Source organism: Muntiacus reevesi, chromosome 11 (genome assembly GCF_963930625.1).
Source record: "Muntiacus reevesi chromosome 11, mMunRee1.1, whole genome shotgun sequence".
Taxonomy (NCBI): domain Eukaryota; kingdom Metazoa; phylum Chordata; class Mammalia; order Artiodactyla; family Cervidae; genus Muntiacus; species Muntiacus reevesi.
The window spans coordinates 3,700,150-3,718,705 of record NC_089259.1 but is presented as its reverse complement, the minus strand read 5'-3'; the positions used below and the strand labels follow the sequence as shown (position 1 = coordinate 3,718,705).

Here is an 18,556-nt window from a genome sequence, read left to right as displayed (position 1 = left end):
GAGAAAAAAGAAAACTACTGTAGTTAATTCAGATAATAAAATATGCATGATTCCCTCCTCCCACCAGTTTATGCAATCTGGGTGACCTGCTTTGTCCTGTAATTTCAGGTTTTCTACAAGGAAAACACAGAGCCATGGCAGGAGACCTTTTACAACTCTGGAGTTATCAAGACCTTGGCTTTTCTTGGTATAGAAATATCTCTAATGTTTTGCAAACATTGTTTCCACCAGTCCAAGGCTTTGTTCACTCTGGACTGCCTGCCCATTTACCCTGCTTTCTTTTTTTTTTTTTTTTAATTGTAGATGAGTGGAACCCCTCCTTTGGGGGAAGTAGAGAAGTAATGTACCCCACAGTTTTGAAAACTTCTTCTCTGATAGCGGTAGAACTAACAGCTTGATCCTTTAGAAAAAATCAAGAAAACCATGTCCATGACAAGTGGATAGCTATTGCTTGCTGGAGTGAGAGCAGCTTCAGAGTATCTTCTGATCTCATCATTAGCAATAATGCTGGTAACCTACATCTGCAAATTGGCAGATTGAGTTGGGAGTCGAGCAGCAAAGTGGCAGCCTTCTCTTTGTCTGCATTCCAGAGTTAAGAGCGGTTTCAGCCTTTTTTCCCCCAGTATTGCTGTGGAGCAGCAGTGAGAAATCATAATAGAAAGAGAAGACAGTTAGCTAATGATGAAAAGTCTCTCTGAAGTTACTACAGAGATGAGCCTACACTATATTGGGGAAATTATCTTGAAATGGTTGAAGTGGCTCCCCCAAAATGCAAGAAAAGAAAAGCAGTTTTTTGGTTATCATTTACTATAATTTACAAGTATGAGTCTTAAAAATATCAATCAGTAGATTAATATCTGATATTAATATTTGAAATGCTCTAAGAATCCATCACTAAAGTTTCTTTAAAAAAAGGAAAAACCTTTGTTTCTCTCTCAGTATTTGGTTCAACTGTCTTACAAGAAGCAGGGGAAAGAAGTAAAACCATAAGAAAGGTGGTTTGTTTGTTTTTTCCCCTAAAAAGAAGCACAGAAATTCAACCCAGTCAAATTTTCATTTGTCTCTTTTATATCGATGTCCAAATAAGTGAATTTTTGCTACCGTGTTTACTCCCACTTTGGGGGCAACTACAATCAAAACACACTTATGTACCCTAGCAAACTTCAGAACATGCCTACAGATCTCATGGCCAACATATAAGCAGCCACGTGAGACTGCAGGATCCCAGCTCTTGATGTCATCTGCCAGGCAGACTTCCGCATCCTGGTTGGCCAGGCTGCTGCAGGCTTTGCATGGGGCGCTCATTCCTCTGACACACAGACATCAATCTCCAGCACTCAGAATGGTCTTTTTTAATTTATTTTTTTCCTTGAGCTAACCCCCAAGAATGAAAGATGAGAATGTCTTTTTCATGTGTTAGCAGTACATGGATTTAAAGCAACTGATCTGGGAGGTTCATAAGCCAAAAGAAAAGTCCTTTGCCAAAGGTAATTTAGTTTATTTCTTTAACCTAACAGAATGTAAAGTCCTGACTCTCGTATCAGGAAAAACCTATGTTTGTCATGGGGCCACAGAGTCAGGCATGACTGAGTGACTTCACTTTCACTTTTCACCTTTATGCATTGGAGAGGGAAATGGCAACTCACTCCAGTGTTCTTGCCTGGAGAATCCCAGGGATGGGGTCACACAGAGTTGGACACGACTGAAGTGACTTAGCAGTAGCAGCAGCAATACCTGTTCCACACACCCTCTCTGCCTCCCCACTTCATCATTCCTCTGTTCTTCACTCACTTGGGCTTAGCTAAGCATCTTCTCTATCACCACCTTGAAACTGGCAAGGCCAGTTTTGCCTCAAGATCAGTGCATTTGCTTTTCCCTTGTTTTTAATGCTTCTCTCAGACTTTTGAATGGTTGCTGCCACTTTTCAGGTGAGAGTAGAGCATTTACCTTTCCTGAGCATGGAGGTTGAGCCAGTCTGTAGCTGCAGACAATTCCTCACATGATTCCGTTGTGTAGTATTCACTTAGAAGTTCTAGTGGTGATCATCCAATGTGTACCTAGTTGTATCCTTGATAATTTCTCTTCACTACGTTGGAAGGGAAATGTGATCTCTCTGGAGAACAGAATATATATTCACTGACTGGAACAGTTTGGGCATGTTAGTACATAATTTTGAATTAATTAATTGGTCTAAACAAGGTAGTTCAGTTCAGTCGCCCAGTCGTGTCTGACTCTGCGACCCCATGAATCGCAGCACGCCAGGCCTCCCTGTCCATCACAAACTCCTGGAGTTTACTCAAACTTATGTCCATCGAGTCAGTGATGCCATCCAGTCATGTCATCCTCTGTCGCCCTCTTCTCCTCCTGCCCCCAATCCCTCCCAGCATCAGGGTCTTTTCCAATGAGTAAACTCTTCACATGAGGTGGCCAAAGTATTGGAGCTTCAGCTTCAGCACCTGTCCTTCCAATGAACACCCAGGACTGATCTCCTTTAGGATGGACTGGTTGGATCTTCCTGAAGTCCAAGGGACTCTCAAGAGTCTTTGCCAACACCACAGTTCAAAAGCATCAATTTTTCAGTGCTCAGCTTTTTTCACAGACCAACTCGCACATCCATACATGACCACTGGAAAACCCATAGCCTTGACTAGATGGATCTTTGTTGGCAAAGTAATGTCTCTGCTTTTTAATATGCTATCTAGGTTGGTCAACTTTCCTTTCAAGGAGTAAGTGTCTTTTGATTTCATGGCTGCAATCACCATCTGCAGTGATTTTGGAGCCCCCCAAAAATAAAGTCTGACACTGCTTTCACTCTCTCCCCATCTATTTCCCATGAAGTGATGGGGCCAGATGCCATGATCTTAGTTTTCTGAATGTTAAGCTTTAAGCCAACTTTTTCACTCTCCTCTTTCACTTTCATCAAGAGGCTTTTTAGTTCCTCTTCACTTTCTGCCATAAGGGTGGTGTCATCTGCATATCTGAGGTTATTGATATTTCTCCCAGCAATCTTGACTCCAGCTTGTGCTTCTTCCAATCCAGCGTTTCTCATGATGTACTCTGCATATAAGTTAAATAAGCAGGGCGACAATATACAGCCTTGATGTACTCCTTTTCTTATTTGGAACCAGTCTGTTGGTCCATGTCCAGTTCTAACTGTTGCTTCCTGAACTGCATATAGATTTCTCAAGAGGTGGGTCAAATAAAAAAACAAAAGTTGGCTCATGCTGTCAATAATTGCCAAATGATAAAGCTTCATCATTTAAATCAAGTGACTTTAAATATAAGTCATAAGTGACTTAAAAACATCAATAAAAAATTAAATATTATGAAAGCAACCTGAAAATCACTTCAGTTGGATAGCTGATCAGACAATAGGGTTTATTTACTTTATTTACTAAAGACTCAGTAAAGTCTTCATCCTAGCACACATCAAAAACATGGAGGCCCCAGAATCTCTTTATATAATACTTGGCAAATAAAACATTATTGTATGTTTATTCACGATCTCTATACCTTTATGGGACACATTAATTAGAATACTGCTTGTCCTTGGGTTTTCTTCACCTTTTAGAGAAATGTATAATGCATAATGTTCAGTTTAGTTCAGTTGCTCAGTTGTGTCTGACTCTATGTAACCCAATGGACTGCAGCATGCTAGGCCTCCCTGTCCATGGTCAACTCCCAGAGTTTACACAAACTCATGTCCATTGAGTCGGTGATGTCATCCAGCCATCTCATCCTCTGTTGCCCCCTTCTCCTGCTGCCTTCAATCTTTCCCAGCATCAGGGTCTTTTCCAATGAGTTGGTTCTTCGCATCAAGTGGCCAAAGTTTTGGAGCTTCAGCTTCAGAATCAGTCCTTCCAATGAATATTCAGGACTGATTTCCTTTAGGACGGACTGGTTGGATCTCCTTGCAGTCAAAGGAACTCTCAAGAGTCTTCTCCAACACCACAGTTCATAAGCATCAATTCTTCTGCAGTCAGCTTTCTATATAGTCCAACTCTCACACCCATACATGACTACTGGAAAAACCATAGCTTTGACTAGATAGACCTTTGTTGGCAAAGTAATGTCTCTGCTTTTTAATATGTTGTCTAGGTTGATCATAACTTTTCTTCCAAGGAGTAAACTTCTTTTAATTTCATGACTGCAGTCACCATCTGTGGTGATTTTGGAGCCCAAGAAAATAAAATCTGTCACTGTTTCCACTGTTTCCCCATCTATTTGCCATGAAGTGATGGGACCAGATGCCATGATCTTAGTTTTCTGAATGCTGAGTTTTAAGCCAACTTTTTCACTCTCCTCTTTCACTTTCATCAAGAGGCTCTTCAGGTGTTACAATATTTGGGGATCTATAACCAAAGGTTTTTCTTAATGAAAGTGAACATACACATTTTTAGTGGGTAAACAGAAGACATAAGTCCAAACACAAAAGCATTTCTAAATTTACAAAAGTGAGTTGTGGCTAATGGGTACACACAATCCAAGAATTCCTTTGCCAAGTCTATTGCACATCCCAGCACTTCTATGTAATAATGATGCTGGAAAAAGCACAAGTGGGAACAGAAATGATGGGGGCTTCTCATTCAACTCTGGCTGATGAGCTGGCAGCATTTACAGGACAGGGGTTAGGAGGAGTAGCAATAGCCAATTTTCTGTGCAGCTAATACAACATTTTCTTTAGCAGAGAAAATTAGCTGAAAGGTCTCTCCATTTTCAGATGCCTATTGTTCAGTGCTTCATAAGTGCAGTTTGCCAGAGCATATTTCTATTTGCTGGAAAGTTTTGATAATTAGGAAGAGCTCTAGCAAAGTAGATATACTTTTCTTGGCACTGAAGTCAAGTTTGATGAGCACTGGGATAATTTTGAGCCCTTGCACTGCTGATTTGACAATTTCCAAAGGTTTCTGGTAGACGACCTGATGGATCAGACTGTGTGCCTAGGCCAATTGATTCTAACTCAGATTCTTCAAGATACCTGCAGCGTAAGGGTGGGAAATTGAAAATGAGAGTGAGGGAGTGAAGACTGAGTATTTGATCCCATTTAACCTTCTGGTTAATCTACCGTGAATTAGTACTAACCAAAGCTAAGGGCAAGACTTTTGTGAATTCCCTCTACACGGGGTAGAAGTAAACATACATTTTGGCAAGCATTTTTAATGGCTTATATTTTTTATAGTTTCTTTTTATGGAACACAGCATCACCACACTTTACTATTCTTTTCAAAAAGACTTACTATGCTGGCAAATTTCTAACTAATGATATAATTACTTCATTAGGTAGCATAATTAGAAATTACTTGAAGTATAAAGAGTGCCTGGTAAAGATATGTTTAATTTACTAAATAATTTTGATTCAAATGATCATTAAGTTAAAATCAGAAGTTGCTGAAAACCTTAAGTAATGGTTTTACCAGTGCCACATGATAAAGTAATTGCTCAATTAGCAATTAGTTACAAACAGCAGTACCCTTTATTTTTACTTAAAATAAGTAAAGCTGATTTGCACTTTTCAAAAATGAATATTAATTAGGTGGAAAGGTAGAAAATATCACACCTTGTTAGTAGAATCTGCAGTCATACAGAAACCCTGTCTATTCATATGAATTAGGTACAAAGGTAACAAAGCTTTTACTTTATATTCTTTACTGCAGAAGCATAAGAGAGACAGAGAAATCCTGGTTTAAGCTTGATTTTTTGGACTACCTTTACTAAAGTTATCCACATGAATTTTTATAACTCAGAAAAAAGGAGGATTACTGCCCAGGTCTTCCAATTTTTTTAAAATTATTAATGTTTGTGGAAATATATGATCAAATACTATTTTAAAACACTGTTTTTAAATAATCATGCTTACCTTTTATACCAAGACATACATAACTCAACTTTTTTTCCTTGGCATTAACTTATATAATATGTAGGAAAGTTCAAACATAGTCTGTACTGTACACCTATATTATTTTTATTTTTGAAATTCACCTGTTTCAACTGTTACATTTATAGCTTTTTTTTCTGGTTGTGTATGTTTCTATTATTTGAAAGGTAGTGAATATTGGGGAAAGAGTAGGGCTTTGCAGGCAAGTAGATGTATGTTTCATTCTTTCAGTTCATAGTTCTGCCCCTTATGACACATAAAGAATTAAACTATTTCAGACTGTTTTCTCATCTCAGAAATGGGGGTCATGAGGGCTCCCTCCTAAAGATGTGTAGGGATGAAATAAAGTCTTATACAATACACTGCCATGCGTACAACATTCTGTATACACTACATCCTCTCTGTTTCAACCACGGCTTTCCAACTACTGAGAGGGTACAGCTAGATATGGAGTGATTATAAAACTAAAATATTGTGTAAGAGTTTTCTATATTGTGGTAAAGGCTGGATGATGTCTCCTCTGTCTCTACATTTCTATGTTCTGAGTGAAATCAAAGTAACTCTAGAGGTAACATTTGCATGTTGAGGCCAAGGCAAGTAAATATATTTTTCTTAATAGCAGAAAATATAAGACAAGGAAAATGTATAAGCTAAGTACCTTTATTTATTGTAATAACAGTCTTCAGAGTGGGAACAGACTAAATCCAGAGAGACTTGAATGGTGTTTCCAAGTCCCTGTTGCAGAATTTAACATGTAGTCTCCGGACAGTCACACAACACCACAAGGGCTCTTTATTAGCAAGTATTTTTGATAGCACTTCTCAGCTTTGGTCTCCATCCACATCTGTTATAGGCTGAACTGTGTTTCCTGGAAAGGTGTATTGAATTTCTAATCCTAGAACCTCAAAATATACTTTATTTGGAAATCTTCATTGCAAATGTAATGAATTAAGTAAAGATGAAATTATACTTGAGAAAGATGGGCCCTTAATCCATTATGACAAGAACCCTTATAAGAAAAAGAGAGTTAGGCCTGGAAAGAAAACACCATTTGGCAACAGAGGCAGAGCTTAAAGAGTGACGCATTAGTACAGCAAAGATTAACGTCACCGCTGGAGGTTAAGCAGAGGTGAGGAAAGTGTTCAGTAGGGTCTCAGAGAGAGCATGGCTCTGCTGTAGCCTTTATTTTGGGCTTCTAGCTTCTAGAACTCTGAAAGAATAGATTTCTGTTATTTTAAGTCACTCAGTTTGTAGTCCTTGATTCCAACAGCCCCAGGAAATTAATCTAGTAAAATATTAGCGGAAAAAAATAAAAGTATCGCAAGAGCAGTTATAGGAAGTAACTCATTCAAATCAGTCAGAATGACATTAGAGGAGGAAGAGCTAGGTTTAAGAAGCTGGAGGAATGGCAGGGAAAAGTTAAACACTAGAAACGTGTGCTAGTTTTCAGTTATGTTGCTACTTTATAGTCAGAATATGTCTGAAATGAAAACTAAGTTATCATTGCTTGTGCACAAGCTTCTAAAGGTCAAGGACGACTTTTTAATTGTATATCCCTGGGCCCGTTGAGCAATGCTTGCTTATAGCAGCTGTTAAGTGAAGAGAAAAAGGGGGAACTGAAGGAAGACAAGGGGAAAAGAAGAGAGGGAGGGTGGGTGGGCGGATGAAGAGAGTAAGGACAACTCAGGAAAAGGAAAGTGAAGAAAAATGAGGAGAACATAAATGGCTTTTGTCTGCTATGCAAAACTTAGAATTCATGAAAACTGGAGACCAAATTTTAGATATTAAAAGGATATTAATGTATCATCCTCTAAAGAAACCATCTTAGTAAAATATCGCTCAAGCTTCTCTAAACCTATACTGAGCTTTGAATTATTATTACAAAAGAAATATGGCATTGGCATTTATATTTAATTAATACATACAATTTTGCACTAAAATTAAATGCATTCTTTATAAGAATTAACTTCAAAGTTGGTAACAAATAGTATTATGGATAATGCATATGCCAAATTATTTGTATATTGAGATTGCTATGGGAATACTGATGTCAATTTGTATTACCTTCTGTCACTACCAACTGGTTTGCTGACTGCTTAGAACCTTGAGAGTAAGTTTATTGCTATCAGTTAGTTATAAGTACATGTATAAATTTCTTCAGCCTTGAAACTAGGCTTTCTTTTTTTTTTCTTCTTAAAGAAACAGTATGTTGTTTATTCCTGACATTCCTGACATTCTGCTTTAAAATAAGATGTATCTACTTGATTTTATAGAATTCCCTGAAATCTATAGGGAGCATACAAAGCATAAAATTCATGATATATAATGTCTTATATATGTTTACTTAGCTACTATGATGAAATAAGAAGGGATATCAAGTAATTTTCTAAAATATTTAAGTTGATTTCCATTATAAAACCTATTTTACTTTTTTTTTTTTCCTATTTGTTTTGATTCCTGGAGAAAGAAATGGTAACCCACTCCAGTATTCTTGCCTGGAGAATCCCATGGACAGAGGAACTTGGCGGGCTATGTCTCCAAGTCCATGGGGTCACAAGAGTCAGACACAACTTGGTGACTAAACTACCATCACCACTTCTTTTAATTATTTTTGACTTACTGAGTTAAGGTAATTTTCACATCTATTTGATAGGCTAATGGGTACCAATGGAGAAGGAAATGGGCCACCCACTTCAATATTCTCACCTGGGAAATCCCATGGACAGAGGAGCCTGCACTCCATGGGATCACAAAGAATCGGATGTGACTGAGCTCACAAGGACAAGAGACAAAAGAGCATAGAGGTAGGTCCCTAAATCTCTCATGGAGTTCATTTAGGCAAAAGAGATATGCAGGTAAGTTTCATTTTATATCTCAGGATAAAGTTGGTCTTCAGGGCAGCAACAAAGGTTGAGACTGTCACTGCCAGTGAAGAAGAGAGAGAGGCCAGTGCAGAAGCAAGGGTACAAATATATGTGATGACAGCATGCCTGACACACCAGACAAAACCTGTCTGTTGAGCAATGTGAAGGATTTTGAGTTTATCTTCTTAGTTAGAATTAATCCATCATCGTTTAGCCTCACTCCATTCTATAGGATGGCTAGTATTTCAAAGATAACAACACAACTAAATATCGTGGTGCATCTTTTACACAAGGATAAAAATTCTCATTTTAAGACTATAAGGAAGTTAGAATGCTTTCTGTTTATATGTGTGGAAACTGGTGTTTTGATTGTGCCTGAACGGGATAAGATTTTTGACTGCCTGTTCATGTGCTTCACTTGGTTAGTGATTCTAATAATCTAAATTCAGTACGGGAAAGTTCACAGTGAACATCTTCTATTCTTTAGCAATTAGACTGGACACAAGGAAGAAAGAAATGAATCCAGACTGCCCATTTTTCTCATGTGCAGGTTATAGTAGAACTGTTATTTGCCTAAATAGATTTAGGAATGCTAAATCATTCAGTAAGATGAATCTTAATAATGATCAACATTTTTGTTACTTTTTAAAGCAAGGAGTTAAGCAACACATCATATGCTAACTAAGTGCCTAGAATGCTTATTCTTAATCATCATAAATCAATCTACAAAGAAGGAACTATGATCTTTTACCAAAAAGAAAATGCAAACCCAGAGATGCTGCAAGGTCATATAGCTAGAAAACAGCATCCGAGATTTGCAACCAGGCAACCTTACTCCAGAGGTTGCTCCTAACCACTGCACTGCCCTGCCCCTGCTGGGCCGAAGACTCCCACATAGAAGTTTATCCTCTGAAGATAATCTGTGTAATTACCACAAACTGACCACACAGAAGACATCAGCCATTGAAAACACTGTTCCTCTTTCATTTACTCCGCTCCATCCCATCCCTCATCAGTCTTACTTTAAATCCATTTCTCCAGGGATGCCACCACAGCCACGTGCATTGCGTGTGTTTGTGTAAGTTGCCTCCTTAGAAACATGAAAGAGGAAGATAGTAACTATAAAGGGCATATTTAAATAGGTTATTAGATGCAAGCGTGACTTCTAAAAGCAGGCAACCCCTACAGATAAACACATACATTCCTTGTGTATATAAATTATTTATGAACTTAAATATATTTTTGGAAAAGTGATCTGTGATGTGTACTAGAAATAGAGAAGTTTACAAACAGACTAGTTTTTCAAAGAAAATCTCCCCTCCTTCCTAATAAGCATCCATGCTTTTTCACCAGATGTACACTCTGACTTGCTCCAGTTTATGCTGAGGGAAGGGAAAGTAGACCTAATATTTATTGAAAGCTTACTTTCACATATGACTTCTAATTCTAATAATGCTTCATAGTATCATTATCCTTGTTTGACATCCAAAGAAATGGAGGCATTGTAGGTTAAGTGAATAATTGTACATTAAGTCCACAGCTGGTTGACAGTGGAGAGAGGCTTCTAACCCAGGTTTTTTTACCCCAGTGGGCTGGGTTTGCCTTTAAAAAGAAGACGACATTAATGTTATTGAGATAAACTTTCTGGACATACAGATTCAGTGATGAATATCTGAAGCCTGTCTATTACTTATCTTTCATATTTCTCTTTTAATTATATTTATATTTATTTGTTAATGTTTAATTTCCTAAGGAGTGCTTTTTGGCTAACATTCATTGTTTTCTTATGTAACTACTGAGTCATAATATGCAATATCCTTTTTAATCAAGCTAAGTCTGATGGTTTTTCTCTACCTTTTCTATCTTTTGCAATTAAGCTAAAACTGGGGGTTATTCTCTACCCTTTCTATGTTTTGCAATTAAGCTAAATCTGAGGGTTTTCTCTGCCTTTCCATCTTTCCTTCCTGGGCCTCAGGAAAGAAACACATGAACCCAGCAATGGCCATGCAGTCACAAGAGCCGTGAGTGGTCAGCTCGCAGGGTTGGGTTTGCTTGCATGGATCTCCCTCCTCTAGGATTGGCTGCAACACACAGAGGCGGTCCTCCGGCCTCCACGTTGTTACTCTGTGGCCTTTTTCCCTTGACCATGACTGGCAGATGCAGAACAGGGATATTTGGTCTAATCTCTGTCCATCAGGAGTTTTAACATTTTGATAAATGTTAAGACATGAATCCTTAGAGTTGCTGGAGCCCAGATCATGTTCACTTGAATAATTTTGTTGTTCACCCTGTAGATCCCTGTTGCAGAGTTCCCCAGACCAGCCTTGGCTCCTATTTTCCAGGTGCTTGATTTTAAAGCTCTTTCTTGGTTTCCATGAGACCAGCATATTTTTAAAATTCATTTTAATATTGGATCTAATAAACTAGAGTTTTCTATTGCTTGCCATTAAAAACATGTTTACTCATATATAGCCACAATTTTATAGGCTATCAAAAATTTTATAGGCTTTCCTACATGGAAAAGATAAATTTCCTGAATGAGAACCATCCATAATGGGAAGGATGGCCTATTTGCAGATTCATTATTCACACATTTAGTGATAATATCACCATTGGATGTATTATTTACATCAATATATCCATATTATTTCCTATTGCTGCTGTAAAAAATCACCACCAACTTAGTGACTTAACACAAATTATTTTTATTTACTCTTCTTGGGTCAGAAAAATCAAGGAGTCATCAGGGCTATGTTTCCCTGGAGGCTTTGGGGGTAGAAGTCTTTTTATATTTTTTTTAATTTTCCAGTCCTCAGTCTGCCTGCACCCCTTGGATAGTGGTCATCCCTTCCATCTGCAAAGGACATCATTACAACTGCTGTTTCATCTTTGTATCTATATTTTCTGACTTTGATCATCTTGCCTCCCTCTCATAAGAGTCTTTGTGATTACATTTGGCCCACAGAGATAATTCAAAATAACATCCTCCATCTCAAGATTCTTAATTACGTACTCAAGGTCCTTTTGACCCTGTAAGGCAATGCGTTCATAGTTTCTGAGGTTTAGGATCTTGATATCACTTGGAGTCATGGAGATTATTTTCGGAACAGGGAAGGTGAACCTGGTGTGCTGCAGTTCATGGGGTCCCAAAGAATCTGAAATGATTTAGCAACTGAGCAACAATAAACCACAAGATTATGTGGGAGACAGTTGCAGCTAAACAAACTAAAGTACAGATTATTATGGTGTTGATTAAAGGTCTCCTGAGAGCCACATTTTGCATTGCCTGCTCTCAAGATGTCAGAAAATTTCAATAGGTTAGTAAAGCTTCCTAAGATTTCACGAACCAGATAATGCTCTGACTTCTGTGCATTACCATGACTTTAAGAGGAGCCAGCTAAGAACAACATAAAGTATATGACAAGAGGAGCTTGCTGCACTGCCATCCATGGGGTTGCAAAGAGTCGGACATGAATGGATTAGCACACATACATGTATTTCAGTTATTTTTTTAAAAGGAAAACATGTTTTGGATCCTTGATTGAAAAAATGAGTAGCAAATGTCATTTGAAGTTTGGTGAACACGAGTCATCAAGGCCCAGATGTGCTCCTCAGTCCCCTGCCTTCACAATGTCAAACAGCCCAAATTGTCAGCCCTTGTTTAGAGCAGCCATGATCAAGAGCCGCATAGCCCAGGTTCTTGATACCTACCACTGTCAATCACTGCATACAGACTCTACACCAGGGACCCTTGTGAAGCAGAATTAGCTCTGACAGACTTGATAATAGTGAAGTGTCCTAGGGCATACTTAAGATATATTACTCCCATAGTCACTATTATAAGAATTCACTATTTTAACTACTAAAATTCTGTTCAACACAGAAGCAGTACCTGTCTCAGATGCTTCCTTTCCTGGCAAGTGAAAAGGGACTTTAGCAGCCAAATTCTGATTCAGAGGTGAACCTCATGTTTGACCATCCAAATGCTATACTAAGGAAGTAATGCATTCCCCTCAAAGGGTAACTTTGTGTGAAGCAACAGGGAAAAACACAGGCTTATAATAAGATAGAATGAATCCAAGTCCTCTTTTCACTTTTTTTTTTTTTTTTTGATCCTGTGTTCACAGGTTATTTATTTTTCTGAGTTTCAGAAGTCATTCATAATTTTAAGAAAAATACTTCATTGTTAGTATTTTTTGAGCACTTCTTCAAAATAGATGCGGTCTCAACAGTTGGTAAAGAATCCTCCTGCAATGCAGAAGACTCCATTTTGACCCCTGGGTTGTGAAGATCCCCTGAAGAAGGGATAGACTATCCACTCCAGTATTTTGGGCTTCCCATGTGGCTCAGCTGGTAAAGAATCTGCCTGCAATGTGGGAGACCTGGGTTTGATCCCTTAGAGAAGGGAAAGGCTACCCACTCCAGTAGTCTGACCTGGAGAATTCCATGGACTGTATAGTTTGTGAGGTCACAGAGAGTCAGAAATGACTGAGTGACTTTCACTTTTCAGCAGCATTAACTATTTTAATAACCCTCAAAACAAGCTTATGAGGTAGATACTATCAACTTTATCAACACGAAAAATGAGAATTAGACCAGTTAGGTAAATTGCCCATGATTACATTAATAGAAAAATACTAACACTAACTTCTAAAAGCTTGGATCCAACTGGGATTCGAGATAACTTGGATGAACTTTCACACTCTAAAGTGGATTGCAAGATTTGAAGACGTGTAATATACTATATAGCACATGATGTCGTTATTAATGACCTGTATTTCAGTCTTCACTGTGTCAACTACTATGACTATGGTCTTAGGGTAAATTATTTCACCTCAATTATTATCAGCAAACTCACCTATAAAATGAAAATAGTTAGTTAATCCTATATTGCCGTCACAGTATGGGGGTCATGGTATGGTTCATAGAAGACGTTAAATGAGACAAAATTTATTAAGACACTGACTAGTCCAGTGGTTGGCATGTAGTGTGAATAAAATGAATTCTGTCTCTCTCTTTCAAAGTAACACTTATACCCTGCCTTATAGTTGAATGGGTAACAAGGGATCTGAAGACACAAAAAGGGATTTAAAATGTTTACTCTTTAATTTGACGAACATCAGCTGAGGACCTGTTTTGCACATTCATGGTACTATGAAAAGACATTCCATAATGGATAAGACAGATAAGGTTCACAGAACTTTCTTCCAAAGTAGAGAGAAAAAGTAATAAATATATAGATTATTAATGTGTTAATCACTAAGAAGAAAAGCAAAGATAAGTGGATGATCACTGAAAAAAGGGCGTTTGGAGGGCAGAGAGCCAGCCACACAGGCAGGAAAGCGTTCCAGCCTGGAGACGCCGGTTGAGCAAGCTCCACATGGTACAGATCGCCTGGTGAAGGCTATTTCTTTCGAAACGACCTTTCTCAAGAAAAGAATTTACATAAAAACACACTAATTTTAGGTATATTATTTGATAATACTGACAATAATTTTTGCTTTCAGAATTTTTTCTTTTGATTCTGAAGAATTCTAGTTTTATTCATTAAAAACAAAAACCTCTTTTCCTTTCACATAAACACCTGTGTGAATAATTTTTAAATCAGTCTTTTTGCCATTTTGTTTCATTTTTTTCATTTTTGCCTTTTCTCTTCCCATTATCTCTTCCCCTGACCATAATTTAATATGTTTTATTCCATATTTAATTTCTTATATACATAGCACATATATTCATTTTCCAGGGTTTTGCCACCATAAAAAAACTTCTGCAATCATATGAGTGCTTGCAAGTAGGCATGTGTGCATATACATTTTAGAGCTGGGTTAAAGTTCCTTGTGGGGAATTGCCCTCATTTGATTGCATAGTCAAACAGTTTTTATTATTTTTTTGGTAGTTGTTACCTAGCTGTTTTCTAAAAAGGATGCACAACTCGTATTTCCAGCAGCAATGAAGAAAGTACTCTCTCATCCGCATCACTGGTAGTGACACAGATAAACACTTTTAGACTTAAGACTTTGTCTGTTTGATAAGTAGATGTGATACCATGAGGTGACTTTAATTTTACTTTCTTGGTGACCACTAAGCTTGATTATCTCGTCATAATTTTCAGCAATTTAGGTTTGCTCTTCTGTGAAACGCCTATTCTGTTAATATATTTCTTTTTATTGCTCCTTTTATATTGTTAATTTCCGTATTATCAAACTTTAAGAAGTTCTTATATTTTCCATGCTCCACATTGCCAATATTTTCCACAAATCTGATTTTTCTCTATGAACTTAATTTACAGGACTTTCTCCATGCAAAGTCAGTTTTCATATTTGAATATGGGTTTTGGGATTTCCCTACCTGATTTTACATTTATTCAAATAGCTTTTCCTAAATTGCTATGTCTCTTATTTTTACACTAATAGTTTTTTTTAACATTATAGTGTTATAATTATTATTTTTACACATTAATATTTAATTAACCTGGAATTTCTGATGTATATTCTCTAGGATAGAACCTAATTTTGCTTTCTTCCAAACACCTATCCATTTGTGTCAGTAGTATTGAGCAGTGAATCACAGGGCTCCTGACTGGAAACAGCATTATATATTATGTCCTCATGTATACAAGGATCCACTTCTACATTCCCTTTGAAGGGTAGTGTGAAGAAACTGAGTTAGCCTATTTGTCAGAACAAGAGTGAGAAGGAAGACAGTGACATTAACTGAATTTCAATAAGAAGATAAAATCAGATCACATCGTGCCTTGTGGATGCTTCTAAAATCAATTAAAAGCAAAGAAGTTAATGCAGTTAAAAGTAATATCTGTGGTACGAGTGATTAATTTGGAGAAGAAGAAGCAAAAAGACTAGTTTTGGAACCGAGTCAAAGATAGTGTGGCAAAGGAGATGGGGTAGGATTAGCTCAAAACATTTGGGGTATTTGGGTAGTCATTTGTTACCTACGGTTACCTATTTGATAGTATAAATACAATATAATTGGTGCCATACCACAGTGCACTGAACCACAGTGAAATGCACATAGAAAATTTCAGTTTTCTAGGCTACGTAGAGAATACAGTTTCTAATAAATCAGAAATGCTAGTTACTTGATTCTTAATCAAAAAACTTCTGTGTTTCAGCACTGCTTGTTGATGATATTTCTAATTTGTATTCATCACCTTCCTTGAGATGGTTAAGTTCAGTTTATTGAAGGTAATTGAATCTTTCATGATTCAGAATCCTCAGTGCCTCAGGGACATCATTCTAAACATCAATCCTCATTTTATGGGCATAGATCAGACAGAAACTCTAGTGAGTACAAGTAAAACTCTAGAAGTTGCATTTTTACCCAAGCCCTGATATTAACTTAGTGTATTATGCCTTTTTTTGGGTCATTTGACTTTTTTCCTAAAAAGCTGACTGTGTAACAATTTTGGTTAACTCAAGTTTCAGGTTTATTGTAATATTTATAATGCATCAGAGGATACAAATCTTTTTACTGAAGAGAAATCTCTATTTTTTTTTCCAATTGGCTCAAATGTAACAGAAGTTACAGTCTAGAGACTTTAGTGAGGACACAGAGAAGGAAAAGAGTGAGCACAGAGTTTGCTATAGGCATTGACAGAATGATGTAAGTAGGATTTTAGGCAAGAGGGAACAGAAAACTTCCTGAATCTTATCTGGCACCAGTTAGCCCTTCCTCTTATTGCACTTCCAAAGAGTTATATTGTTATTAAGCTGGGCTCCAAACCTAAGTGTGAAAATTTAATAAGCCATACTGGGAACAAGAGAAATTTCTTTTTGCTTGAACACAATGTACCTTAAGTTGAGAATGTAGCCGAAGAATAGCCTGCCCTTTCAACTTTCACCTTTCACATCCATGCTCAGACTCCTCTTCCAGCATCAAGGAAAGGCAACCCTAGATCATATCAGTCCTCACAAAGCAGCTGTTTAGGGAAATGTGTCTAGTTCTCTAACAAAGATTTTTAAGAACAGGGTAATGTACATGGCAGTGACCTTCAAAAAAATCTACCCTAGTTGCTCACGCACACACAAAGTAATGGGCTATGTCACATTTCTCCAGATTCACTGAAGAGAAAAAGGCAGAGACAGAGAAGAAGACCCAGAGACAGACATTCAGTGTGAGATGAAAGAGAGTTTTTGAGAAATGAGAGGGAGGAGCCCAAGCCACTTTTCCACTCTGCCTGTATTAAAAAGTTCCAAAGAAAAAAAGCTATCTCTTCCCCAGTATAGACTACCCCTCCAGCTAATGATATACCACAACAGAAGTCGTCTAATTAGTGTCCTTTGATCCATCCAATTAGCGCTTTTCTTTGGTGGTGGTAAAGTGTGGTGGTGATGGGTATTGTGATAATTGGAGAAGAAAGGGAATGAGCTAGAAACTTTAAACTCTTTTCTCTTTAGGACCAACAGTATTCATCTTACTAAAGAAAGATGGATTCTTCTTACTAAAGATTTTTTATCTCAGAATGCCCTTGGAACAAATGCCTAGCATAGGAAAGGTGTTCAGGAAGCAATGAAGGTAAATGGAATGCCACTTAGCTAACCTGCTGACCTATGGCAACCCGGGAGATCAGTGGAAGGTCAGATGCCCCAGAGAGATTAATAACCTGTTCTGAAGCTTTGACTGAAATTAGTAAAAGTGTAACTTATTAGTTAGGGACCCACTCTGCACATCCAAAGTTATTTTGCTATGCATTGGTGCTTCACAGAACATCATTTGGAAAGATGAGAGGAGAGTGTGGATATGGAGAGAAAGAAAAATGGACTCTTGTAGAAGAGCAGGAGCAAGATGAAAAGGTGACAGTAGAAAGAATACTGAAATAAAAGAGGAACCCCCCCACCCGCCCGCCAAAGCAAAGAACCAAGAGAGGGAAATGAAAATGTCTTGAAACATTACCTTTCCCTGACAAGGGAGGGGGTTGCTTGATAATTTTACCATACCTGGCATTCATTTTCCATCAAGCAGAAGAGCATCTGCACGCAGCTGTAAACTGAAAAACTTCTTCTCCAACTAAGTTCAGCCAATTATAATCTTCAGTAGGAGCCACGCTGCAGTGCTACTGTCAACTGCACAACTTAGCCTTCAACATTTCCTTTCTGAACCCAGGCTACTAGAAGGACCCCAAGTGCCAGTAAGAGCTCCACATGGCTCTTCACATTAAGAAAAATGTTGTTTTCAGAGGAGTCATTATTAAACAATCACCACTTAGTGATCTACCTCTGGATAAGGTTTGGAGATGAACAAATAGCTTGGCTTTCACTAAACAGAAGAATTTACACTGTCATTTCATCTCTTCATTCTTATATTTGCAAAACTACTTTACCATTTTTATTTAGCGTGTAAAAGTAATACATCCACAGAAAATTTGGAAAATATTTTTAATGCATGAAGACGGAAAAGACTACAATACCTTCTTCCCCTTCAAGATAATCTCTGTTCCTGTTTTAAAGTCCTTGTCGTGTGTTGTGCTAAATCACTTCAGTCACGTCCAACTCTTTGCAACCGCATGGATTGTAGCCCATCAGTCTCCTCTGACCACGAGATTCTCAAGCAAGAATGCCAGACTGGGTTGCTGTGCCCTTCTCCAGGGGATCTTTGTGAGTGGAGCATGTTCCTGCTACCTCCTATCGAATTGCCCCAATAAACTTACATTGACTTTTCCTCCCATTTTGTGTACAAGAAGAGTTAATTTAGCAAATATATTTTAATGTCTATCTCTTCCGTTACTCCTTGTCACCCCATTTATTTAATTATATCTTTATTAATGAATCCCACAGTTACTTTTATAACTTTTCCAGGGTAA

The 18,556-nt window shown here is 37.7% G+C and overlaps 1 long non-coding RNA gene across 1 annotated transcript in view; it reads left to right on the top strand.

Moving 5' to 3' along the window:
• LOC136144414 (uncharacterized) overlaps positions 1-18,556 on the top strand; it is a 170,313-nt gene that overhangs the window by 99,875 nt on the left and 51,882 nt on the right. The window contains exon 2 of the long non-coding RNA XR_010658540.1: positions 8,529-8,679. This is a non-coding gene — a long non-coding RNA (uncharacterized lncRNA). The remainder of the gene's footprint in view (positions 1-8,528; positions 8,680-18,556) is intronic.